Source organism: Vulpes vulpes, chromosome 12 (assembly GCF_048418805.1).
Source record: "Vulpes vulpes isolate BD-2025 chromosome 12, VulVul3, whole genome shotgun sequence".
Lineage (NCBI taxonomy): Eukaryota > Metazoa > Chordata > Mammalia > Carnivora > Canidae > Vulpes > Vulpes vulpes.
Window position 1 is genome coordinate 60,109,793 of NC_132791.1, and position 22,614 is coordinate 60,132,406.

The window sequence follows — 22,614 nt, forward strand, 5'->3', positions numbered from 1 at the left end:
CGTCCTTAGGTGCAGGGTTCACGGCCCCTCCCTGGAGAGGTATGCCCGAGGATTCTCATTTACACTCTTCCCTCGACCTGTTTTCTCCAAGGTCGTTCTGTCAGAGGGTACCATCCTTGGATGGGTTCCTCGTATTGGTCCTGAATTAGCCCCCCAGCCTTGGTGTCCTGGGGTCCTTGGTTTCTTAACCGCGTAGCAAGACTGGAATGGTTTTGGGTTTCGGTGGCGTCTAGGGCTCTCCCCTGGTCCCCTCGCACGGTTCTCAGCTGGAGAGTGAGGAGTGTTGTCGCTTGGGTTGCTAGCTTGCCTAGGGAGTGGACAGGTCGGCCAGAGAAGTGAAACGGACTTGGCGGATTGCTGTCCCTGAAACGTGGAAACGGCTTAGAGGGGACGAGAACTTTGTGTCGCACCTGAGTAGCGGGGGATCGCGGGGTTTAAAGCAACGCGGAGCGTTCCTCGTTCCTCCCAGCTCCGTCCTTGTCTTAAAGTCCAGTTAGAGACTGCCCTTGAGAAACTGCCCCCGGGGCTGCGGTGGCTGGTGTGCGAGGCCTGGGACTGCCGTCCCGGTCTGGTGATGGTCATGCGTTGCTGAGCGGTGCCCTGGGACCGAAGGTTGCTCTGTCCACCGGGCAGGTTGGGAGTGAGCTGGGGGTGTGAGTCATGTTTCTATCGAGTCAACCTTCAGATGAATTCCGCAGGTCGTGCTTCGCAGAAGCAGAATTCCTATTTTGTGGTTTCTGGCATGGTTGTTTGGGAGTATGCTTATTAGATAATGTGCTTTTTTTTTTTTTTTTTTGGACTTCTAACTTGATCAGAAATGGCAGATGTCTTTGGATGATTATTTCCGTGTACGGTTATTCACCGCTCTCCCTCCGGACTTTCCTGTTTTTGTTTTCTCGTATTTGAGATTGAAATCAGAGCGCAGGAAGAAAGTTCGGATTGTATGATTTTGGAAGTTGGCGGAAGGTACGTTAAAGTGCAGATGATGCCAAAAATCACCAAGAAGCGTCCGAATGCTTCTTTTATTCATATGCCTTTGGTCCAACAGCTTTTGACACCGTCGAACGTAACTGCATTTTCAAAAATCCCAGGTTTCGAGTCCTACGTTGCATCGTGTCGCTGCACATAATTTCTGCTAAAAGGCGTCCTGAAATCTTCTTATTACTTAGTACAGTAGGGCATTTACTTTTGTTGCCAATAGTCTTCAAATTGCACTTCTAATCTGCTCTAACTATCTAGATGAATTGCCCTAATCCAGTGCTCACAATGGCTGTGGTTAAGGAGTCAGAGCCATTTGATTGGATTCACTGCGGCCTGGAATGTGGGAGGTACTGCCCTTTTGCATTCCCCTTAGCCTTTTAATCTTCCAGCCAAATGTTCACATTCAACAATTTTGTTTAGCTGGCAATCGGAACATTTCAGTATCTCAAAGGCTGCTGTCATGGCAACTGAGATTAGAGCATGGTGTCGGTTCTCCGTTTTGTGTGTGTGTGTGTGTGTGTGTGTGTGTGTGTGTGTGTGCTTTTCACTTTCCAGTCACAGAGGAAGCTGGATAAAGAATGAAGAATTAAATTATTCATATACATTCAACTCCTCTTCAGTCAGAGCGGTATAAATGTGATAATATGAATTACATAAATGAAGAGCAAACAAGTCAGGTTTGGAGGGGTAGGTGGGGTGGAAAGGGGTGGGGTGGAGGGGGTGGAGGGGGTAGGGTAGGTAGGGGTGGAGGAGGGGAGAAAGCTCCCCACATTTAGATTCAGTCCACCGCCCTCCGCCCATCGTGGCCGCTGGTGTTGGCACAGGGGCCCCTCAGGGATGGCTCTGGGGGGCTTGGATCCTGCCACGTTGGCCATTCTGTCAAGCAGGGGGGTGTCGGGCCGGGAACCGAGTTCTATAGGCTCCCCCCCCCCCACCGACTTCTCTTAAGAACACTTGCCTCCCTGCCACACAGAGATGGCACTCCCTTGCACAGATGCCACCCAGGGGTGTCACTCCTAATGCCACTAACTCATGGGAGAATGAGACCTCAGTGGAGGGACTACTTCCTTCTCAACTCAGGGAGGGTACCTATTTCGGGGGTCCAGATTGAGTCCAATGGGCTTTACCTGACAAAGTATTTTCACACCCAGGCATCTTTGAGGTTTGAGGAAGGGTGTTTTTTTTTTTTTTTTTGGATGTTTTGTATCGTGTTTTAATTTCCGCCTTGCTTGATAGTCTGGGTTGGCAAAGAGCAAGTGGCTCCGAAGTGAAGATGATGAATTTTCAGCCATCAGATGTGGCTCAGGAGGGGCCTAATGTGAAAGCCGAAGGGGTGTGTGTGTGTGTGTGTGTGTGTGTGTGTGTGTGTCTGTGCCTGTGCTTTTCTTCTGGGTTTTTGTTTTTATTTTTTATTTATTTTTTTCCTGGTTGAAAGGTTTCACAGGAGATTCATAAGCCTTGCTGTCACCGGTTAATTTTCACAGCATGCTTAAATGTCTATTTTTGGTCTGTTTATTCTGTTTCTACACTACACAAAGTCATGTAAAACATGATAAATTGGACCTTATGAAACCTAATTAAATCAATGAGTGTTCTACTCCTTTATGTGGAAACCACAAGTATGTTGTAAAAGTCGCCACTCCCTTAATACGTGAACAAAATCAAAACATGCCATAATTCTAAGATGTTTGAGCTATATTTCTATAGCCCATTTTGTGGTTAAGCCACCAGTGACATGTCTGAATAAGTAGATTTGACGGGTTGGCTTTGGGTTGTTAAAACCTGCTTCTCCACCTTCCCCCTCCTTTCTTTTGAAGCATAATAGCCTGTATGGAGGCTCTTCTGCATGTCTCTCTCCTTAGCCGTCTTACAGTTTTGACTTATCAGACACAGGCACTCGGCCAGGCTAAATAGGGTACACGATTTTTATTGGATTGCCAGAAAATGCAAAAACTACACAGGAGAATTCTTTAAAACACCTAAGACTTACCCAGACATGAAAAGGCACAGGAGAGCTTGCAGTTGTGTCTCAGGGTTCTGACTACTCGGTACATGTTCAGCAGAGAGAATTACTTCCCTGATATCATACTGCTTTCATTAAGCTGGTCCTTAACAGCCTAAAGGTGCTGTCTACAAATGGACCTGTCTATAAGGGGTATCATTCATTTTGTTTTATTCTCTTGTAGAAGCCTTTTACACTTCACTAGGGAATTCTGGCACATTTTCTAAGTGAGTGTGAGCAGTTTAAGAACATATTTTGATTAATGAGTTTTGTGGACAATATGCCAGCCTCCCCAACCGCCCCCCTGCCTCCACCCCTTTCCCCCAAATCTGGTGTCCCCTACAAATTCTCCTTAGAGAGTGCAGTTTGTCTACTGTGAAATAAAAGGGCAGAAATGTCACTTGCTATAATTAAAAAACAAAGTCCATTGTTGCAGGACAGCAAACTGTTTTGAAAGCTACATAAGGGATTTAGTGGTTAAAAATGTTGGTAACGAAGGCTGGCTCCAAGTCACCGTTGATCCTGCTCCTTACTTTTCTAGAAGCAGCCTCGGAGGGTGACAGGGCTCTTGAAGGTGGAGGCAGAGGCCATCCTTTCCCCAGCAAGTGTTCTGTGAGAACCCAAGGAAGTTGGGGGAGGATTTGTGTGACCAGGCGTATCACTGAGTCCTGAGCATAGTATTTGAAATGTATCAGGTGCACTGGAAAGATGAAAAAAAAAAAAAAAAACATACAAGGGATCAAGATTGTGCTAAAAGGAGATGAGTAATGTGTAGCAACTTTTAATAACTTTGCAAATAGTCTGGGGGGGGGTGGGGGTGGGGGAAGGGAGTGGGGTGGGGAGTCATTGTCTAAATGTCACCAGGTTAAGAATGCTCTTCAAGTGAAATTGCTTGGCTGCAAGATGGTTTTAATTAGAGTGTTATAAAGACTTATTTTTCCTAAGCAGCATTTTATAGTTAGTAAATGAAATGTATGCCGAAAGTGCTAAGCAGAAATCTCCCTAACCACAGAGGTGTTCAATAACCAGATTCAAACAACATGGAAAGTACCATCTGTTCTTCGTTTTCAGCTTGAAAAACAAGGATTGAATGGCTGAGATTTGCTCCAATTTTGCCTGTGTCTGTGTGTGTGTGTGTGTTTTTTTAATTTAAAAAAGTTCACCTGGTACTTCATAGAAACTTGAAATTGCAGTAATAGGAGCAACACTGTGAAAACACATGTTCCTACATTTATTTTAACCAGTTCCACTTTTATTTAAAAGATTTCCAGAAGCCCAGCCATTGAACACTTTATAATGGTTATTCGGTTCCTGCAGGCAATCACAATGAGGGGTCACTTCTTCAAAGATCTCACTATTTAGTCAGTACCTGAATTATTCTGTCAATTTTCCCCCTGGAGGCAGGAGGGGCAGAGGCTCTCCCAGGCTAACTCTGGCCAGCCTTTATCGGGTAATCTAATTGTACGTGATAGCACTTTGGACTGGTGTTTACTATATGTAGGCCTTGCTCGCCCCCAGAGCTGGATCCGGGACGGTTGATGAGGAGGAAAATATTCTTTTCACCATGATAACTTCTGAATCTGACTCCTAGACACTGAGCTTGGTTCCGGGTTTAGGGAGAGCCCTGGGTGAAATGTTATCCGGCCTTTGTTTGAGGTCTTTTATAGAAGCTAATGACTAGGCTTGTGCCTCCCTGAGATAAATGACATTATCTCTGAGTGGGCTGACAGGAAACAGACATATTAATGGTGAAGCTGCGGGGAAGATCTGCTCTGGTTCTGACAAAAGAGTCAAGAAGGGACCCCTGGTTGTGGTCATTAACACATAATGCATTCTTGCTCTTCCTAAGAGGCCCTTGATAATTGGAAAGCTATTTTAGCCACAAGCACTTAAATCATAAATCTACTACTCCTGGTTCCTTTGCATTTTTAAAAGTCGCAAAGAAATGTGTGGTTTTTTTTTTTGGTTAACAAGTGTGTGATCTTTTTTTTTTTTTTTTTTTAAATGGTGGCAGTTCTAGGCTGGGCGTCCAAGAGCTGCCCTTCGAACTGGCTCTTTATCGGATGGGATCTCTCTTTGTCTTTCATCGTGGCTCAGTCATCCCTCTGTCTTCATAAAGCAAAAACAAAACAAAACAAACAAAAAACAGAAAAACAAAAACCTGGGTCCGGAAGCTAAAGAGAAACCATCTATATACATGAAGAGGTCTCGTAGGAGACAGATTAAAAATCTATTTTTTTTTTTAATAAGTTGGGAAGAAGATTTTGTTCGGCGATTTGAATGTGATGAAACCTGCCTTTTGAAGTCTGTTTAAAAAAGTCATGGGTATAATTGAGTTTCAGTGCAGTTTAAACTCTACTTCTTGAACCGAGATAATTGCCATGTTGAACACACTCTAGAGGTGTAGAAGAGGTGGAAAGATCATGTTATTCTATTCTTTAATATTAAGCACTGAAAGTTTTTTCATAGTAATTACTGGAGCACAACACAGTTTTGATTGCCAGCACTCTGAACTTGCCAGTGATCTGAACATCAAGGGTTTTGCTTGAATACTAAACAGTTTATTCCTAACTTTCTTGTATAGCATTCTTGTAGGACATGGGAGCCAGAACTAAGGATATACTGGGCCATCCCTAGCAATCTCACAGTGGAAATAACCTTTCTTCCCTATGCTTGTTGGCCAATAAATAATAGTTTCTTCATCTGGACAGTCAAGGTTAGAGACCAGGAAAGAGTACCAGTGAAATCTTTGCCTCCAGAATGACTTTGATCATCGTGAAAGGTGAAAGGCTGATATACAGATTGTGTCAGTGCCCTGCAACTCCTGTTTTCATAGGTGTGTGTACAATGATTAAATGGTGAAATTTAGCTGAGTAAATTAATAGACCAAATTGGCTTTAATCAAGGAGTCATGAATTGAGCAGTATCTCATCCAGCAAGTAGAAAGGAGCTCTGAAGAGCTGTCTGAAAGAGGAGAGGGTTTGAAAGGTAGACAGGAGGCAGGAGAAGGAAGTTTATTAGCAGAGTGCCTTCCTAAGGGGGGCTGGAAGGGGTCTATTGGTTTCCTTACTAATGCTGACCAGGTTATTCCATCAGGTTATTCCATAACGACGGGATAAAGTCTACGTTCCTGAGAGAGGCTGAAATTGCAGGCAGAGTTAGGTCTTGGTTTGCTGATGTGGGGCTTAGCACAAATGACTCCGTTTTGGGTCTGTTTCTTTTCTTTTCTTTTTTTTTTTTTTAACAGCTTTCCCCTACTCCCTGCCCTTAGATTAGACTGCCGAACTGTAGAGATGTGATCAGACTTTATGGCATTAGCCCCGCTCCCCATGAGTTCCCCATCTGAAGTTCTCTCAGTTCTTCATCCTTTGGGTGGTTATTCGCAGGTCATGACCTCAGGCTCACCAGTGTTCAGTTGGCCATTTTCTCCCTCCCTTTTCTGGCGTCTCAGTCTTAGGGAGCTAATTTGCTGGGTGATTAGTTGTTGCCAACACGCCTTGAAAGCTTCTGAGAGAATACAGCATGCCAGGGAGAAGACTCTGATTATTTTAAGTAGGATAGTTCCATAGTTCCCAATGCCTGGAGTGCACTTTGAAGCCATGGTCCCCAACACCCAAACCAATCAAAGTCAAGTAAGTCAGGGAAAGACTCTGCTAAAAGCATCACTTTATAATAAGCTAAGTGGCTTAGTGATCAGTCAGTAACTGAGTTTCAACTTCTAGAGAAACGTTAAAATCCAGGCATAGCAGGTGATGGTAGCTACTGCATAGACACCTCGTTGTTCAGCTGGAAGATAAACCAGGGCTGCCCTCTTATCAGGAATAAGTGTGGGCAGAGAGTCTAGGGTGTTTCAGGGACAATTTTGCATTGGCGGTGGATTCTGTAATATTTTCAAGAGTTGAGGATGGGTTCCTGATCACAGCCTTGCATTTACTCCCAACCCTGGAAATTGAGACCTGCCAAAGGGAGCTAATTTTAGTCATGAAAGTCTCCTGGTACAGGCATGGAGGCCAGTAAAATTTAAGTGTTTGTAGACCACACTGGTAGTTTTATTCTAGTTACTCTTGACTCATATTCCTTTCTTTGCACCGAACTTGAGTGCAGAGTTCCCTGGGTTTTGGGATTATTAAACCAGAGATGTGGAAATGGACCCTTATGGTTAGGGAGTCAGATGAAATGGGTTGGGGCTGCTGAGTCTGAGAGCGTAGTGACAAGTCCAACAATTGTTTGGAGGTTGGATTACCACCCTTCTTTGCAGTGGCCTAAGAGATATGGATGATGGTATTACCTTTTCAGGCCAGTGCCAGAGTAAAATGAAGAGAGGAAGAAAGTTTTAGGTTTAAAGTATGAAGTCTTGGTGTGACATCTTGGAAAGAAGCAGTGAACCTCAATGTTGGCTACTTGTCTTCCTAGTCAATTTGGACTAAAGATAAACCAGGGCTCCAGCTGGAGTATAGGACCTGTCAGGTGGAGACTTCTTCAGCTGTGAGATATGTTGTGTAACCAAGGTTTAAGTCTCTGAAGTTTGGCTGCCATCTGGGTAGTGAGGGGCATCTGGTACATCCTTCCAAGGATACTGACGGGCTTAGTGATTCCCAATCAGAAAAGTGGGAGAAAATTGGAAACAGTAGTTGGAGTGGTACCAAATATTTTAAGAAACAGAGGAATTCGGGGCTCAGTCCAGTTACAGGTAAATAATAAAACCTCTGAGGCAATTAATAGGGTTAGAATCTAATATAGAAATAAATCTAAGAGCTAAATGCAAACTTTTTTTTTTTTTTAACTTTCTATAGTTATTTCCATTATTTCCACCGGAAATAATCACAGTGAAAGTGATTTGTTTGCTTTAAACTTGGTTTGATTATTTGTGTAAATGCAGCAAGAATAGTGATTGACCAAAAATGCTCTTTTTAAGACTGCATTGCTGGAATCCTTTAAGCACAGTACCTGCCAGTTTTTCCAAGGGGCCTTAGCGGTTCCATAAAGTCAGTCTCAGGTTTTAAAAACACTCTGGTCCTGAGTCTATAATGTCTCTCAAACACAACGTTCCAGTAAAAGTCTTGGTAATATAACCACCGTTTCCAGTTGTGTTGTGTTACAAAGAGACTGGATTCTCATTGAACTTGTATAAGTAATTATTTTGCCATAAAGAGAATACTCAAGAGTTCCCAAATTCTGAAGAAATCAAAGGAAAAAAGTAAATGTTTCATCTTTGTTCATGAAGATATACTTTACCAAACTACTGTAAGTCATAAACAGCATAAGGGAAAAAGTTTCCTCAAATCTTGAAAAGTAACATTAAGGAACTAGCAATATTTCACATAAGAAGTCATAAAAATTATAATCATCCTCCTCAGTTCATTCAGTCCCATGTTATTAATTTTTGTTCTGCTTTAATCCACATTTTCCATTCATTCTGGGAATTATTAACCAGTTTATTTTTATGATCTTAAAGTTATCAGAAACCTGGGTTTGCCAGAGTCCTTATTTTGAAGCCTTGAAGATGATGTACCTTTGCAGAACACATTTGCGAAAACATCTGAGTAAAACAGTAACTGCCTGAAAGTGAAAAGACTTAAAAAAAATGTCCATTGCTAAAGATCAGTTGAGAGTTCGTTATAAGGGAATTGCCAGGAAATTTGGTCATTTCTGTGGCACACATTTAAAAATAATGACTGGAACTATGGTAATAATGTTATACCAGGACATATTGGACTTTAGGAATTTTATACAGTTTCTGAAACACTTATAACAAATGCAAATAACAACATAAGTCGTGGTATGGGCAAGGGGGAAGGGGAAAAAAAGAAGTCTTACTATTATTTTTTGTTTAACAATGCTTTCCATGTAATTCCACATAGCAAATAAGCCTACTTAGTTTAACATCTCCCTTTTTTATAAGGAGAGAAAACAAATCTTTTCAGATGTTTTAGGGACCCTCTGAAAAATCTCAAAGTTCTAAGTGAAACAGACTTCATTTAGGATTTAATTTTGGGAAATTTGTCAAAAATTTTAAAGGTTTTAAAATACTTGGTCAAAAAGATCATAGGTCATTGTGAAACAATGTGATTAAATATCTATTTAACAATGGGGGAGTTAAGACTTCACAGGTAGGAGTACCTGGTTGGCTCAGTCAATAGAACATGTGACTTTTTTTTTTTTTAAGATTTTATTTATTTACTCATGAGAGACATAGAGAGGCAGAGACATAGGCAGAGGGAGAAGCAGGGTCCCCACAGGGAGCCCCATGAGGGACTCCATCCTGGGGCTTGACTCGATCCTGGGGCTTGACTCGGGGATCACACCCTGAGCTGAAGGCAGATGCTCAACTGCTGAGCCACCTAGGCATCCCAGAGCATGTGACTCTTGATCTTAGGGTCATGAGTTCAAGCCTCACTTTGGGTGTAGCACTTAGTTAAAAAAGAAAAAAAGAATTTACAGGCAAATACAGGAAATTAAATAGTTGTACAGTGTCTTACAGACAACTCAACAGATGAAAGAAAATCAAGGTTTAGTTTTATATAAATACACTACTGACATTAAAGCTTATTTGTAAAACCCTTATAGCAAATGTTTTCAATCTTACTGTTTGAACATGCATAAAATTCTTTCCTCCCAATTTTTTATTTCACAAACTTTCTTTTTTTCCATTCTGATTTTTTCATCAGTTTTTCCTTTTTCCCATCTTGACAGAGGCACCCTCACTTTAGGACAAAAGTACTTTTCTTTTCCTTCAACAAAATGCATCTCCAATCCTTGTGTCTTTTTAAAACCACATCCTACTTTGTATAGAGATGTTTCCCTTATTGTTTCTAGAAGCTTCAATTACATACATTAGAATTTTTTTTAATGTGAGACAAGGATTTTATTTTGTTTTATTTTAATCAATTAACTAATTAGAGCGAGAGAGAGCAAGTGAACAAGCAGGAGGAGCGTCAGGCAGAGGGAGAGGGAGAAGCAGGTTCCTCACTGAGCAGAGAGCTCGAAATGGGACTCATATAGGGCACAATCCCAAGACTCTGGGATCCTGACCTGAGCAGAAGGGAGACCCTTAACTGACTGAGCCACTCAGGTGCTCCATATACATTAGGATTTTTAACCCTTAAAAAATTTATGTTCTTGTGAAAAATAAGTAAACAATTGTACACTGTTATAGTAGCTTGGCAAATTTATAAATATTTTGCATGATTTTTAGAAATAAATGTTTTCTCATAGCAAATTCGCTGTGGCACAAAATATGTTTACTATTGGACCCAAGTATTTAGTTTCAGTGTTTTATTTTATTTAGAGATGATCCAGATATTTATTCGGTGGCCTTGACTTAATTTATCATTTAACTTGGCAAAAGTTTGTTTCAAGTAGCTAAAAAATTTTGGAGGCAAGTTGCTGAAAAGTTCACAAACTTTATCTCATTTGCATCTATTTAACTCATCTGTTCTTAACAATTATGTTTAATTACCTATGAAAATTTCATTATATATCCCAAGTTATTTTTCTGGTTGATAAATGTTGTAACAGAGATATCATGAACTTACTTGATTAGTAAACTCAGGTAGAATAAAAGTTGTACATCTGTGTTTTATTCAATGTTGGTAACTTTAAAGACACACCTATTTCAATTAAACCAACAACCTCAATCTAGTTGTTACACACAAAGCAATTTTAGATCACATGAAATTGCAAAAGGAGTTGGGGTTTTTATATTTTTTGAGAATTTTAGGAGTCTTTCTGCAAAGACTTTAGAAGGCTATTCTTACTTTCTGGGTGCAGTTTTAGTTTAGTTTAGGGGGAAGGCCTGAAAACATCGTATCATGCTCTGAATAATAGCTTCCAATTTGGCCATCTACTGGGGGGAAAAAAAAACCCTTGGAAATATTTGGTCAGTTCTCACCTGGGACAAACAGTAAATATTTCTGGCAATCTTGAACAACACCTTGGACACGAGCTGTCCCCAGAGATGGTGCTAAAAATACTTTATTTTCCTCTCTCTACTGGGTGCTACAGAGATTTGGGATAGGTGACCCTGGTATGAATTTTCATCCTTAGCTGGCTTTTGTTAATTTTCCCAGGATCCCATCTGTAGGCTTCAAGTTGGGTTTAAAGTATGCACCAGAATTAATTAATTTCATTAATTTTAATTTTGGTTTTTCCTTGGCTTTTAATGGGAATAACACAGCATTCTACCAGAGAATTTCTGAGTCTCCGCAACTCTGCGGGGTGGGTGGGGGTGGGGGGACAGCTATATGGGATCCTCCAAGAGTAGATAATGGGTTGTCTGTTAGACCTCTAATTTGGCCATTTTTTTTTTTTTTTTTAAGATTTTATTAATTTGGCCAATTTTGTTCACTGTCATGGTCATTTCAAAGTGTTCACCTTTTATCATGACCTCATTCTTTTATTTTCTGTCTTTTTATTAATTCATTAATCTAGAAGATAATCTGTCAACAGAAACTTTTGAGGATGTCTCCTGGGTGTAGGAAATTTAATTTTTAAACTTATGGCCCTTAGTTTGGCCTTTGACCAAGGAGTGAAAGATACTTGAAGAGGGTCACTTGGAGCCTTGGGTGGTCTTATTTTAAAAGTGTTTACTTTTCAGGGTGAAAAGTCGATTTAGATAAAGGATCAATAGATTGAGTACTGAAACGGTGGAGGAGAACAGTGGGATTACATACATCTTAAACTTTTTTGTTTTAGGAACCTTTTGTACTTTTAATTTTTCATTGCCCTTTTGCAGTGAATCTTTCAATTTAGTTATTTTGGAATTTTGAAGACCTTAGAGGCGTAAAGTAGATGGCCAGTTTTGTTTGGTTGATTTGGGAACCCTTGCTTTTAAGCCTACTTCTTCAATGATCTTATCTCATTGGAGCTTTCCTCATAATGGCCTTTCTAAGTTCCCTGAGCATAGGAACCTGGCCAATGGAGTTTAACGTGTTTTTGTGTCTGGCCATATTTTGGAACCCTCAAACCTTACAGTTACCTAGTCAAGTTCGTAGGACTGAAAACAAGCTCAGTAAGGTTTTTGCTGTTTTTAAAAAATTGATCTTTAGCTTCTGAGACCATAGTTCTTAGACACCAAATAAGCCGGTATGCCAGAAGGTGGCGCACTTAACTCTTTGGGTTTTAAGGATCTTTTTTTGGGGGGAAGGGGGTAAGTCTTTGGTTGTCTTGGAGCCAAACTAACACCTAAGAGGGGTATGTCAACTGGGTTGGGGATCGTGTGGTGTTTTACATTGTGTCTTGTTGCACAGAAATTTTCTTGAGGTTGGCAGGTGACCTAGTGTGTCAATCTTATCCTGTTGCATCAATTTATCCAATAGGTAAGGCTCGAGTTTGGTGAGCACTGTAACACCTTTAAATGACTTGACCAGTGCCATCAGTTTTGTGGCCTTTTGTGTTTCTTTTTTGTTTTTGTTTTTGTAGTCTTCAAGATTGCCACGAACAATAGCCTTGACTTAAAATTTCATTCACGCAAGGCTTTGCACGGGACCCAGAACAGCTCAAATCAGGCACAGTCCAGCTTAAATCAGACCCAGTCCAATTCCAGGCCCAGGCTGGTTTTTTAAGTTGGACTCAGTCTAATAACCACTAGCATTACCCAGTGTGGAATCTTGGAGCAGTGGGGAGAGACTTTGGGGAGGGATTTCAATCAAATGAGGAACTTTGGAAAGCCAGTTAGATCAGAAGCTCTACGCCAAGAGAGTGGAAACCAGAACTGAGAGGAACTCATCCATGGCCTTCCCTTTGGAAATGATGAGAAAGACAACTCAAAGTTCTCAAGGATACCATGCCTGCGTTTCTCCTTCTGTGTCCCCAGTGCCTTTGGACGTCTCCTTCTGGTGCTGCCACTGCCATCAAATCTGCGAAACAGCAAAACACAACTAACTTTTGAAATCAAATTGGCTTTATTGAAGGACTCATGAACCGAGTAGCATCCTGTCTTGAAAATAGAAAGGAACTCTGGAGAACCATAGGAAAGGAAAGGTTTTTGAAGGTAGAAAGGGTTCAAGAAAAGGAAGTTTATTAGCACAGTGCCTTGTTTTGGGCAGGGTCGCCTTCTGAAGGGGGATGAGAAGGGGTCTTTTGGACAGATTTTTCTCACTCGTGCCCAGGTAATCCCAGATCACCTAGTTAAAGATTACATTCCTGGGAAGAGGCTAGAACTGCAGTTAGATTATGTGTTAAGTCTTGTTTTGCTGATGTGGGGCTTGACATAAGTGACTCCGTTTTGGGTCTGTTTTCTCTTTTTTAGCAATATGTTATAGTTGCATACATAGATGTTGGGTTGGGAGTAGACTGGAAGTATCTAGTTGGTAGGGGCTTGATTTCTTTTAAAATAAGTGTCACCATTGATTTTATGTTCCACTCTGCTGCAGGGCAAATGGGGCCCCCGGTACCCAGGCCCCTCCCGGTACCCAGGCCCCTCCTGGGCTCAATTTTATCTCCCCACTCAAGTTTGACTGAGTGCCTTCCTGCTGTCTGCTGCAAGTTCTTTTTAAGTTAAAGTCTCTTGGCAATTGAAACAAAGCTTTCACAACTGAATGAAAGGTTGTTCAACTGTTCATAGTCTGTTGACCAGCAGTCCGGCTGTTGGTAAGGGTTTTTTTTGAGAACTCAAAGGATTTTTCAGGAGGGGGTGAGATCGGCACAGGACTGCTCTGCTGAATTCTACGTTTGTGCTACATTTTGGTTAAGGATACCCTTTGGTAACATATTAACAGAGATTATGGATTTCGCATGAAGAACTGAAATGGTCACAAAGCAAATATGTTTTGATAGGTCAGGCATTGAAGTACCTGAATCTCATTTGGTATTCAGAAGGCTTCTCCACCCCCCACAGTGAGGCTAAATGAAGATTTAAAAATATGTATTATAGCTGTTAGAGAGAACTCAAAAAGAAGGCCATTTTGGTTAGAATAAATGGGTTTGAAGTGATGAATAAATACTACTGCTGACTTTTCAAAGCTGCTCTCCTTTTCATCCCTACCCTCCTCCTCAGTTTGATTATTCTTTACTGTGACTATTCTAGCTCAACCACTGAGCTTTTCTGCCTCCTGGGAATCCTCATTGTCAGCTAGCACCATAAGAAAAATGTGCCTACAGGGATATGTAGGTTTATTCCAATAATGCCATATGAATGCAGCTTTTACAGTTTCAAAATCTATTGATTATATTTTGTGTTGTATATAATGATTTTAGAAAGCAGATATTTAGGTTGTGGAATTGGCTTATTATGTTAACCAGAGAGCAGATGGCATGGTGCCACAGACGTATAATTTTACTTAAAGGGACTTTTAAGGTTTTGATGTGTTTTCTTTTCCTCTTATTTCCCTGATGGCTTCTTTTTATTGAAGGGTAACTTAAGGAGACCTGGTAGCAATTTTACTGCCTTCCCCTGACAGTTTGAAATAATAGCGTGGTCTTTGGTTGCACTGATCTTCCACCAGTCAACTCGATTCTGGTTTTTGTCATGTGGCAGTGAATTAAAAAAAAAAAAAAAAAGTGTTTGTAGTTATGTTTTAAGAAATGGACTCTTTTATATGCTTCAATTAGCAACAGACGACAAAGTTCCAATTGGTCACACTTTCATAAACTTCTAGAAGTTACAGTTCGTCCTTTTGATTAAAGAAAACTGGTTTGGTTTCTTAGGAAAGCACATCTGGCCCTCTGGTTCTTTTAGGTACACCTTTCTGTCTTTCTTTCGCCTTTAGTCACCGAAGGTTCAAAGGTCATGTCTAAGTTGTTCCTAGTTGGGTGAGCAAGCTTTCCCCCTTTCTGGAGGGCGGTACTTTTTGGGGGGTTGCTACACCTACCGAGTTAGAATTCACTTGGCCTAAATATACCATTTATTTCAATACTGAGATTTTACAGTTTTACCCATTCTTCGTGGAGAATATCATCGGGACCAGTTGGAAAGCAGCTCCTAACTTTTGTTTTGCAAAGTGTGCGTAGCCAGACCAGCTGACTTTTGGATTTCCTGTTACCCTCCTTGGCTGATTTTATGGATGGCTCATGTTAAAAGCAACAATAATGTTTGAATTGGAAGAGTCGAAGCCTTGGGTTTTCATTCTTCATGGAGAACTGTTTATTTGTGTGTGGTTCACCACAGTACATGGATAATGCTATCAAATCTGTGCTTTATTATAGGCTTATGACTAGCACAGCAGCACTCCAGTTCTGTTTCTGAGTTTTTCGTTCTTTGCCAATTCTTTTGTGATGGAAATGAAATTAGAACTGAATCTTTGCAACCAAGGGGAAAATAGGCACAACAAATAGAAATCGTCCCTTGAGCCAGTTTAGAAGTAAGCAGCTGTGATGGAAGAGAGTGTGTGTGTGTGTGTGTATACACACACATATATATGAGTATGTATACACACACATAATGTATGTATGTGTATATAATTTTTATAAATAAGTTCCATCTATATGTATATAATTTTTTAAAAAGTAAGTGAAATGAATTGAAAAGTACTTCAATTTCACTTTTCCGTGAAGATCTCTGGCCAGTGAGCCCACCCCTTTGACCCACGGAGGGCTATTCCCCCTCTATACTGTTTGCCAGCTTCAGTAAGCGATGGGAAAGCCATTCACATTCCCAGACCTTCGCACTGCTTTGAAGGTGGAATCCGACTCAAGTAATACTGTTTGCTTCTGCTCCCCGAAGGGAACAACATGATTTTAAAGCAGCAGTCGAGCTTTTCCGCATCAAACTCCATTTGGCCACTTGTCTCCATTTATATTCCTTGCCCAAATCTTTCACCAGCCTTTCCATGATGCCGCAGCAGATGCCAGACACTGAAGTAGAAAGCGAGCAGCTGTTTCCATTACTCCATTGCTGGATTATCCTCCACAATCTGCTTGCTTTCCCTCTCTCCCCTCCCCTCCGCACCCCCCCCCCCCCCTTAAAAGAAAGAAACCTTCTCTCCCGCCGACTTTTGCATGCTCCAGTTTATCCGTCTGCAGGGTTTCTATCTTATCGGGACCATTGCTTTGCTCGCAGGCGGGTTTATTGTTCCAGGCTGCAGCAGATGGAGCGCCGGGGCCCGGGGGCGTGGCCGCTGCGCTGCCCGCGCGCTCGGGGCCGGTGGGTGCGCGTGTGTGTCGGGGGCGCGCGGGCGGGGGCGCGCGGGCGGGGGCGCGCCCCCTCCTCCCCCTCCCCCTCCCCTCCCCTCCCCTCCCCTCCCCCTCCCGCCCGCCGCTCGTTTATAGCCCTGAGCGCTGTAAATCTGTCAGCTCTTCGCGACGCCCTCACCTCTTTCTTCATTTGCTCCAGCTTCTAGTTTGACAACGTTCCCCCGAGGCGGAATTCTAATCTGCTTCCAATTAGTTGCAAAATGTGACTGAAATTTCCACATTATGACTGCTGTTTTACTTGCACGCACACATCTAGAAACAAATTAATGCTCTTGAATATTTATTTTTTGAGCCCTTGGATTTACTTTAAGAGGAAGAGTTTCCAACTGTTTGGAATGGCTTCCAGGATTTGCATGTTTTTTTTTTCCCCCTCTCTCCCTGCAAGCCTCCTGTATTGTTTTTTTTTTTTTTTTTGTTTTCTGTTTTTTAAAAAGCATAACTATGGTGGGGTCTCCCCACCTCTTAATAAGCATTTTCCATCTTTTCAAGATTTCTCCAAATGTATTACATATGTTTGTTATGCAAATACATTTTGTAGCATTTCTAAAACAAAACAAAGTTGTTGGCCTAAGTTTAATGGAGGGGGGTCCCGGTGTGGTGTTTTAATACAACACAGATAGGCACAAAGTCACTTCTAAATATAACTTCAGTCTATTGGGCCAAAATACAAAAGACTTGTTTTAATTTTTTTCATTTGATACTCAAAAGCTGTAAACCCCAGATAAATGAATTGTGGGATTAATTGACTTACCAAGTACAGGGCCAGCATTAAAGATGCCACTGTGGGCGGTAATGTCATCCTGCAAGTTTGTGCCTAGGTCCCCAGCCTGTCCTGGGAGCTGTTGGAACTTTAGGGCTGCAGTAAGCATAGTGAGTGGCTTCTTGTGAGTTTAGTACCCTTTCCACCTGTACAGAATCCACTGTAAGACCATATGCTGGACCTGGGGTGTGGGGGCTGGTTCTCCTTTGAGGGAGATCATTACTCCCAACCCCATTTACTCCTTTTCAGTGATTTTTCTCTAAAATAAAGATATTGAGGGCACCTGGTGGCTCAGTGGTTGAGCGTCTGCCTTTGGCTCAGGTCCTGATCCCAGGGTCCTGGGATCGAGTACCGCATCAGGCTCTGTGCTGGGAGCCTGCTTCTTCTCCCTCTGCTTATGTCTCTGCCTCTCTGTGTGTGTGTCTCATGAATAAATAAATAAAATCTTAAAAAAAGGAATACCCACAAAGATACTGATTCACCTGATTATATGTAAGTATTAGAGTTATTTAGATCTTGATTGCTGAGGTCAAGTTTTGCTTTATTACTTGCCTTACAAACTACCTTCTCATATACTAGTGAATTAGCACCAAGACAGCGGGTCCGTGGGTGTGTATTTGCAGAGAGATGGTACTCTTAAGTAATGTAAACGGGCTTATAGTCCTCAGCATCTTGGCAGATTGGTATCAGTAGTAATCATGAGTTTTGAAGTGTGGAGAATTTTATTGGTGGGAAAAGTTGGTTATGTTAATCACATTGCTTTGTATTAGTTTTATTTTATTTTATTTTTTTAAAGATTTATTTATTTATTCATGATAGACATAGAGAGAGAGAGAGGCAGAGACACAGGAGGAGGGAGAAGCAGGATCCATGCTGGGAGCCCGATGCGGGACTTGATCCCGGGACTCCAGGATCACACCCTGGGCCAAAAGCAAGCGCTAAACCGCTGAGCCACCCAGGGATCCCCTGTATCAGTTTTAATAACACCTTCATGAAAATAGATCATTTGGTTTTCCACCTCCCACCCCCATCATCATCACGTATAATCCTAAAAGCCCCACCTTGATTTATAGTATCTTTTTGGTACATATTATGTTCAATCTCTATAATCAGGTGGTGGCTTATTTATTTCACTTTGTCTAAAGCAAAAGTGATTGTAATACTACATATGGACTGCCAATTATGTAAGTAATTTTATTTAAAAACTTTGAGCTATGCCAAAATTCCACAAAAGAAGTAGGGTCGCTCTTTGTGTTGCTTCTTTTCTTCCTACTCTGTGACTGGTAGGAGAAAACATAGCCAGATTGAAATCCTTAAAAAACATAAAATGTGGGCCTTTCAGACTCTCAAGACCTTCTGGGTTAAAAAAAAGAAAAGAAATTAGTGGCCCCATACTGAAATGCTCACAATAGGCACGACTGTGCTAGCCCCTCAAGTCCCGGGGTTCACTAATTACCCATTAATGAGGTCAGTCTGCCCCAGCTTTTTCCCTACCTTGGGAGGAAAAGCACACAAGACAGTTGGAGTTCAAGTGGATCTTGCTGTATTTGCAACTTAGCATAAATGCTTTGAAGGCCCCCCCAGGCGCTTAATTGGGGCTAGGCATTTTTGTTTTGGGGGAGACTCCACACAGCTCCCCATTGTGCGTGTAGAAAGCCACTGTGCATCTTGGAAGCATTACATGCTTTTGTTGATGGTGCATAGGTTTATAAACTCCAAATGAGCTTATTGCCTTTTAACCATTGGGAGTGCTAAATAATGGAGGAACCTAGAAGTCTCTGGATTGGGTAGCCGCCAAGCAGTTAAAAAAAAAAAAAAATGAATGAATGGTTTAATTGTAGAGCAAACCATTTGTTTACAGATTAAGATTTATTAGGTCACCAAATCCTCTGGACCGGGAGGTGAAAGAATAGGGTGGAAGGTATAGGACTTGAATGCCCAGTGTTCTGTATTGTGATCCTGTTCAGCTGTTTTTGCCCATTTTACTCAAAAGAAAAATGAATTGTGGAATGGTGAGAGCTGCCTGGCCAAGTGTACTTTTTAGGCTAGAGAGAGAGAGAGAGAGAGAGGAGGAAGGCAGAGGCAGGTTGTCCTTTCTTTACTGTCTGGTTTAGAAGCTGAAAACTTAAGGTTTCTTCCAACTGAGAGAGAGAGAGGGACAGCAAGCAGCTCTTGGTGAATTTTCCTGTCTTTTCAGATGAGGGGGAGTGGTGGTGATGGAGGAGGTGGGGAGTAGAAAGGAGATAGAAGGTGTGTGGGAAAGTGGGTGCTGGTTGGAAGGCCTTTGTGAAAACAGCCCTAGACAATGCATTCTCTTGAATAATTGGGACCAGTTACAGGAATTCCCCACTATTTCTTTAGTTAGTGGCCATGGTACTAAATAGAGAGTAACTCTCCAGCAACGGCAGTGAAGTGGTACAGGAATTTTGGGGTGGGGTGGACAGGCTGTTTGCCAGGCAGCCTGAATTTCAGGATGTCTTTTTTCGTTTTTTTAAGACTAGATTATATTGCACAGTAGAAGACCAGAAATCATGGCCTTTGTTCCCATTGTGGTTGCAGATTGTCCTTCTAATCCTTTTATGAATAATAGGCTTAAGGAAATCACTAGTAAAGTGTTGTTTTCTAAAAGTATCATTTTGAACACTCCTCTGTTTTTATTTTTGCATTCATTTTCTTGGGAATGAAACCCTTTTATCTCCAAGTGTTCTTTTGTGTATAAACTGTCACCATAATAACAACTCAGGATACTTTCAAGTATTGTTGCTACATGATGTCTTTGCATTCTGTTTGGCCATGAAAAAGCGCGTTCCTTCTGGAACGTGAAAATTATTTGTTATCTGATGCACATTTGAAAAATTGAATTTTAAAAACACTAAATTGACTTAATGTGATATTGTGTTTTAGGTTTTTTTTTTTCTTTATTCTTTTTTCATTTTCCTTCTTACTCTAAGTTCTTCTCCGACTATTTTGGTATCATGATCACTAAGAAAGGCTTGATTTATCCAGTCAAAATCATGGCTGATAGCTTCATTTTACAAATCTTTCTCCTTTGGAAGGTGGTGAGCAACAGGAGAAAGAGGGTAAAAGGTCTAAGTGGTTTCAGTCTTGTCAAACTGGTAACTTTTTATTGTGCTATTGTTCATTTTGGATGCTTTTCTTTTAATATTTTCTAACCTGGATTTTACTTCTCTGAGCATCCAACATAACTTTTAAAACTTTAAACTTTGAAATCTCATAAAATTTAGCAGTTACAGTCACCAAGTTGCTTACATTTGTGTAAAGATGTTTTTTAAAGAAATCATGCCAAAAAGGAATACTGCGTTTAACAAAGAGGTAGATCCCTGCAAATGCTCACCTAAATTTGAATTCTTTGGGTGTTGACTGTTAATATGTACTCAACCTAAGTTTTCTTAGCAAACCAAAACAAAAGTGCAAAGATAAAATACATCGCTCATGTTAATATTTATGACAGCCTGGAGGCTTTGCAAACTTAAAGTCTCTTTATAGCTTTAATCCCTCCTGGGAATTAAGACTTTTACCAAATTGTCAGCGCCTCCACAATGTAAATACTTGAGAGGGTTTTAAAAGCCACCTGAACATCCTGGATATTTCAGTTTCAGTCCCATTCACATGTACACAGAGAACAGGGATCCGGGGCCTCCTGGGTGGTTAAGCGCTTGCTTTGGGCTCAGGTCGTCATTCCAAGGTCTGGAGATCGAGGCCTGCTTGGGGTTCTCTGCTCAGCGGGGAGCCTGCTTCTTCCTTTCCCTCTGCTGCTCCCCCTGCTTGTGCTCTCTCTGTCTCTCAAATAAATAAATAAAATCTTAAAAAATAACGGAGTCAGTGCTCAGCCTTCCTGCCTATATTGAGGGTTCCCCTGGTCTCTGGCTCCTCCTCCCTCACCTCTTCTGTGTACTATTGGAGCGGATGCTTTTCTGTAGCCCGTTAGAACGTGAAAGGAAGGGTGCTAACTTTTTTTAAGGTGCTCTGCAAATGATTTTGATGCCCGTGTCTCATACTTTGTATCTTAGCTCATTCAAGGCCTGCTGGAAGTCTCCTTTGAAAGGCTAGTGTGTGAATCCAGAAAGCCCACTGTAACTCCTGGACCTTACTTCCTTGCCAGAGCCAGTGTTTTCCACTTACCTGGCAGGCAGTACCGCTGCGGGCTTCCTTCTCGCCGATGATCCTGCGCAGGGCTGGACGGTCCGAGGTTCCCGGTGCCCCCAGCTCTCTACCGGGGGTGCAGTGCGGTTGTTGGATCTCAGCCAAGTACATTGACCCTGAAACCCGTTGAATTTTTTTCTGACCCTTGCAGTGAAACCCAGAGAGGTTCGAAGACTTTCATTCTTGGGGGGCGAGGAAAAATCGAGAAAGTGCCCAGTGTATTCAGATCATATTGTTCGTGGTGTCCCCCCCCTTAGGAACACAGGTCTCTGCAGATGACCTCAGGTTTGGGGAGCCGCTTGTCAGCACCCACTGGCAGCTGGGAGGGGGGGTTCGGTGGCAGGGGAGAAATAGGCACCGTTTTATCTTTTGTCTGCCAAATAAATTCTGACAGGTCTTTAGAGACTTTCATTTTGGGTGTGTGGTAGCTCCCATTGCAAGCTGAGGGCTGGTCCTGACTGTGCGAATGTTCTGTGCAGTGAGGTGTACTTGCCTCTGTGCTATTTGAGGCCTGAATGTGCGTGCATAATTGGAGAGATTATTGCAGACTGTTTTGCTGTGGTAGATGTGGTTTAAATCCTAGCACCGAGCGCAGCATTTACTTTCTCAGCTTACCCACAAAATCTGTGACTAATTTAGTGAATGCGAAGATTTTAGTCCAGATGGTTAGGTTTAATTGTAAAAACTGGAAAGATTTCAAAGTACCCTTTGGGGGAGTGCAGGAAACAACAACTGAACAACCAGAAAGAATGAAGAGTAACCGGAAGTCACTAAATATAGCATATTTGTGTATTTGAGATTTTTAAACATGTATGTGTGTCTACAGTCCAGGAAAAGCTTGAAGAATTTATTATGCCAAGCAGCATAAACAGAGAGGATCAAGAGGGTTTTTTTTTTTTTTTTTTAATGTTTAATGGCTTAGTGTGTTCTGTTTCAATTATTTGGTCAAATGTGTATGTGTGGCATTTCCTGGGCGTGAAGAAGGTTTTCTCTCAAGTGTATTGAGAGGCTGTGGCTTCCCTGTCCCCTGGATTCTTGGTTCAAGAGCATTGGCAGTTACCTCATCAAGCCTGAGGGCATTAGGGCTCTTGGCTGGCGGGTGTCCCCCTTGCCATGGTGCTCTCTGAGGCCTGGGCCTGCCTGAGCTTCCAGAACTGCCAACGTGGGCTCCAGAGGGAGCCCAGTGCTTTGGAAGGATGCACCTTCTTGTCTGCATCCATTTATCCTTCCCTGTTCTCGAGGTTGCTGGCCATGCACTAATAGGTTCCAAGAATTGGAGCTGATGCTTTTTTATTTTTATTTTTTTAAGATTTTATTTATTTATTCATGAGACACACACACACACAGAGAGAGAGAGAGAGAGAGAGGCAGAGACACAGGGAGAGGGAGAAGCAGGCTCCATGCAGGGAACCTGATGTGAGACTCGATCCCAGGTCCCCAGGATCACACCCTGGGCTGAAGGCAGCGCTAAACTGCTGAGCCACCCGGGCTGCCCAGAGCTGATGCTTTTAAAGCTACCCAAGACCACCTTCTGGTTGCTTTAGATCCAAGCTTAAAGAATAGAAATTGGCCCCTT

The 22,614-nt window shown here is 41.9% G+C and overlaps 1 protein-coding gene and 1 long non-coding RNA gene across 6 annotated transcripts in view; one reads left to right on the forward strand and one right to left on the reverse strand.

The window, feature by feature from the left end:
- The window catches only part of ZNF608 (zinc finger protein 608), a 110,399-nt gene that overhangs the window by 5,397 nt on the left and 82,388 nt on the right, over nt 1-22,614 (forward strand). The gene's annotated exons all lie outside the window — the stretch shown is intronic.
- LOC112917132 (uncharacterized) lies at nt 1,832-21,937 on the reverse strand. Its single transcript, XR_011995593.1, has 3 exons — nt 21,018-21,937; nt 16,233-16,366; nt 1,832-12,840 (listed from the first exon to the last, which is right to left on the reverse strand). It is a non-coding gene; the product is annotated as an uncharacterized lncRNA (long non-coding RNA).